This window comes from Anneissia japonica, unplaced genomic scaffold (assembly GCF_011630105.1).
Source record: "Anneissia japonica isolate Jap-2015-1 unplaced genomic scaffold, ASM1163010v1 scaffold287834_len5846547_cov211, whole genome shotgun sequence".
NCBI classification, from domain to species: domain Eukaryota; kingdom Metazoa; phylum Echinodermata; class Crinoidea; order Comatulida; family Comatulidae; genus Anneissia; species Anneissia japonica.
In genome coordinates, this window is record NW_022704992.1 from 3,642,324 (window position 1) to 3,647,777 (window position 5,454).

Here is a 5,454-nt window from a genome sequence, read left to right on the forward strand (position 1 = left end):
TATATTGTGTAAATTTAATATATTATACCGTGCTCAAATTTATAGGAACATGATGTTATGAATCGTATCAAACATACCAACGACAGTTCCTACGGGCATCTGTGGTCAAAACGGTGTGATGCTCGCTGAGATAACGAGGGATTGCTGGTTCCCACCAGAGACCTCTTTTTTCATACAAATTATAATAAGGAACTTTCGTTGATGAACTATGTTTGATACGATCTTTAACATCATGTTTCTCTATATATGAGCACTGTATTATTAACGTTTTGATTTATATATACCGTATTTATTCGAATAATCGTCTTTATGATCACACAATAATGCATTTTGAAGGCAATTACATATTGTAGTTCAACATTCACATTAAAATTAAGTGTTAAATATAACCCAATGAAGAAATTATTAAATTTTGGTCCGTAGTAGGGTGTGGATGTGAGGACCACTTAAAGGGATTTAATAGCAAACGTCCTAGACAGGATATTTAAAAAATTAATCAACTGAAATGGATGAAATTCATGTGAAAGTTTAATCAAGTTACAAAGAAGAAATTATTAAGTGTTAGTGACGATCCAAATTCGGGTGTGAACTTGAGGATCATTTAAAGGTCATTTAAAGTCCTGCGTGTTTCTTGTGTCCAAAATATTCCAAAATCTAAATGGCAGTTACAAGGATTGTTAGGTATAACCCAAGGATGAGGCGATTAAGTTTTGGTGACCATCCGGCGTAGGGTGTGCATATGAAGACCATTAAAAAAACGTCCCAGACCAGAAAAAAACGGGTCAACTGATCTGAATGAAACTTTCGCGAAAGTTTAACCAAGTTACAAATAAGAAATTATGAAGTGTTGGTGACAATCCAGATTAGGGTGTGAATTTTGAGGGCCATTAGGTCCCAGAATCTCGAAAATGGATCAATGGATAAAAATGACAATTGACAGAATAGTTTTTCATGTTTAAATAAAGTAGTGTTTCAGTTTTTGTCACGATCCGAAGGAGGGTGTGGATATGGGGACCATTTAAATAATACGTTTACCGTATATCGTAAGCAGATAACAATAGCAGTGTGTTGAATATTCAAATTAGTGCAATTACAGTAAAGTGGACCGCGTTTTAAATGTACTTCAGTTTTTGGAAACTTATTGGGATTATTTTTAATACATCTTTATATTTAAACATGTGACGCTAAAAACCATTGACTATTTCCATAATATTTCCATTTCAACACCAATACATGGCATGTATTTATTTTGTCAACAATAAAAGTAAAATGTTCATGTGTGGTTAACCATAGAAAGTAAAGAATTGGCAACTATACAACTAATATGCCTAGGCGTTTGTGGATACTGTACTTTTTATAGTAGGTGGTAGTTGGAAAGTAAGCGGATTCTCACATTTTATTGCTGTTTCAGTAATGAAAATACATGCTTCAATACAATATAGCCTGGATGCTGTGTTCAAAACATAACATGTGTAGTGACAAGTAGTACCAGGCCCTATGTTTCATCGTTGAAACGGAATCCATGAGTCCACATATAGCCGCGAGTACATTAGTTAGTGTTAAACATGACGTCATGCGTGCAGCTAAAAGTGGATTTGCCGTGCCTTGATTTTGGCATACATTCTAGCTATACAAACTACATGATAGTCAATGATGTTTCAACGTGCAAGCATTAGGGCTAGACTATTTCCAGGTTTCTTAATAAGAACAAAGTGGTCCTACAATGAAACTATTTTTTTCATCAGGTAAAAACCGAATTAAAGACGATGTGAGATCGCGTACGCATCACGTTAACATAAAACAGACTGAACAGTAAGCCTATTAATAGGCCTATACGTACTTACAATCAGAGAGTTTTTCGCTGCTTTAGGCGGTTGAAAAAGAAACCCAATGATCAATGATAGTGCAGGCTGGTGAAGGCACTGAAGGATAGCCGTAATCTTACATACATACATAAATTACTTAAATATTCTTCGAATCCCTGTGTAACTAATTTCCATATTTGATTTCCTCCTTTGAACTAAACATGGTGTAGGCCTATAACTAGTAGATACGAACTTTAAGTTGCTTTTTTCCTTCCACCAGGAGCAGTATGGTAATAACCCTGTGGGTAAATGAGGTTATATTTTAAGAATAAATACATGTTTAAAAAATGATAACAACAACAACTAACCAAATACGAGAAGGTCTATTCCATACGTAGGCCTATCATGGAACGAATATATCGTAAAGTAGATCTACATAACGCACTTTCTGAAACCTAAATAATTATGTATTAACTGGAGTAGGGCGAACCCTGTTATTGGTTTGTAAAAAACTAAAAATGAAACAGGAATATTTGTTTAAAAAGCGCTTTATGGTTGTGTTTCTATAGGCAATAAGAAATGGTGCAATGTTGGTGGTCATAAGAGGTAATATGGTGAAAACGGACACAATCCAAGGTTGAACGTCCCCAGAAAAGAACATAAGCACATGAACCATAATGAAGAACGGTACCCAAGAGGAAAAAAGAGAAGCGCACAGGTAAACCAGAAGAACTGTCCGCTTTCTCCCATCTTCATAGTCAATATAGTCGTTACTTGAGAGAGAACCAACACTTTCGGTGGTACTCGTTAGCCGAACCCGTCTACGGGCCATGTCTTTCGCCTTAACATTGGCTATGTGAATTGTGTGAAAATCTAGCACAAAAATTGTAATTATACATGGAAGAAGTAGAACATACAGCCGCATCAGTGTAATTGGTTTATTACGAATAAGCCACGATGGAAAACAGTTACATGTTGTTACGTCTGGTATCCGTGGGTCTCCGGGAAGTTCACCAATAGGATTGAAACTTTCACACGGAATCCAATCGACTGTAGGTAGTGCCGTCGTAATGGCGCTCAGGATCCACGAAACTGTAATAAGGCTTAGAAACCGTTTAGATGACATTTTAGCCTGGTAGACGAACGGTCTGAAAATAGCGTGGTGTCGAGCGGTGGTGTATGCCAGCGTGCTAAAAAGGAAACTCGTGAATCCAAAATCAATTGAAATTGAAAACAGGTAACAAATAGTTTTAGATTGTGTACACCAGTCAACCCACATGAGCGACGCAATGAAAGGCTGCGACACAACTGAAATGAAAATAGCGGGAACTGTTAGATTAACTAGGAAATAATAAGCAACATTGTGTAGATCTTTGTTTTGGTGAACAGCAAATGCCACGAAAATATTACAAACCAATGTAATAAAGCACCAAATCGACATAACTGTAATCAAAATTATGAGGCCAGTGTCTTGAAATCTGTCGTCTTGGTTTCCTCTGCAATTGTTTGGAAGGTCGATGTTAGTTGGACGAAATGAAAAATTCATTTTTAATGTTTCCTGAATTTTTTTCTAATTCGTTTTTTTTTCCCAAACTGTACATGTCACACTGCAGATTCCTCGTGATCCATTACAAATTTCAAAAACTTGACATCAATTCGCGAAATTAAAGAATTAGGATTTCAAGAGACTGGTCCATGTTTTTCCATACTCAGTATAAATTATCGACAATAGTATTTTGAAAACAAATTAGAAAGTACAATTTATGTTCATAATATGAATAATTTCAGAACTATAAAACACACTTGTAATGTTCCTCGATTCTAAAGTAAATTTGCTAGCCTTTTCGGAGCTCTTTTAAACTTCAATTCCAAAATGTCCGTAACATAAATCGGGAAATAACAAAGCAAGTTTTGGGAGAGAAGAAACATAGATGCGTCCTGCATTGTCGAGAGAATGTGTTCAAGTATTGAAAAATAATCGTTGTAGTATAGCGAGCCGCTTGCTTCAGACTTTGCCCGCTATATCGGCTGATTGTGTGGATTCAGTATTTTCGTATTTGATATTTACAGCACAATTAGTAAGAGAGGCTTGCAAATGGTGTTTGATCATCTCTCATAAGCCTAATTTGGAAAGTAGCAATAATCACTGCTGGTGCTTAGATCTAATGTAGGCTTAATGTACGACATTGTATAATCATGATATAGATTAGGGTCTGTACCCAGGCAATTAATGATGAGATGATGATATTTAGATAGATACTCGAAGTGTAAGTGGCTATCGGTCAGATTTATGGTGGCCTACTGTGATTTGAAATGACGTGTTCGGCCGTTGGTGCAAATCTGATGTTTTTGTATCTTAATGCTGTCTATCTGAACTGCTGTTGTTGCGCGCGTTTTTAAGTTTAAACTATACGATGAATAAAAGGTGTAGACGCCTTTAGACTGCTATATAACAATATAAGAAATGACAAAGCTAAGTATTTTTAAGACTAACTATAAAATTTTTTAGCTCTAGCTTTTGTCCCCACAGTGGACTTCACCAGAAAACTGTAGTGGAAGACTAACTTTTACGTTAACGTCATCCCCAAAAACTATATTTCGTTTACTGCACCTTTTTTTTTGGTTTGCTTTTTTTGTTCACTGGGACGTTTTTACTCTTCTCTTCCTTTTATGACAATAGAAATGATAAATTTTGACAATGACGACAACAAACTCCCTTAGGTCCATTTCAATCAACATCATGGATGATATGATAAAACGTGATATCAACATTAATCGTTTACAAGTAGGAATTACTACCACTACACTAACGTCAAGTGTCTATAGCTTTAACAAAGAAATGAAACATCTCAAATCATAAAATGCTCTTAACATTAGATCAAAAATAGCACGTTGTTACGCAAGTTTGTATTTCTGATTTTTTTTTCCAAGCGTGGGCATGCATTTTGACACGACAAAGGTGCTTGACGTCTCGATAGCCTACAATACGCTTTTTATTGAACGATAAATTTTAGTTTTGTAAGCTTTACAAAACGATTAAGTAGTAGGCCTATCTTCAGTAAACCGTCTTCATAAGAAAAGCTTAGAACGGATTAAACGTTATAAACTTTCAACAAAGGACCAATAATAATTTGCGAGATTTTCTTATTAAAGAAGAGGTATTAAATGTAACGTAAGAAATGTATACAAAATATAACGCATTAACTGAGTGCACCGTCTTTCCCGGACGCCATACATCGGCGCTATTCTCTATCTCAGTATCGTCCCGGTACATGTCTTTTTATTTTATTTACACAAGATAGTAAAATACTGGTGACCTGTCCACCTGGATAGATTTTGAAGGCCCAGAAAATGTGGGTATTTGGCGATAGTGACTCAAATATTGATAACCAACTTAAGCTAATTTGTTTAAGAACTTATTAGATCACGGAAGAACCACCCACGAAGACGGAATATTTACTTACAGGCAGTTTTATTGGACTCTTTGCCAATAGGGGTTCACATTGCAGTATTTGGTCCATCTCAACTAATTCTTAAAATAATAGGCCCTATGTAGGCCAAGCTGATAAGCTTGACCTACATTATGAAATTCCCATCTAGAAGGGTTCCAGCTATCTAAAAAAGTGCTAAGTTAATGTTGGCACACACA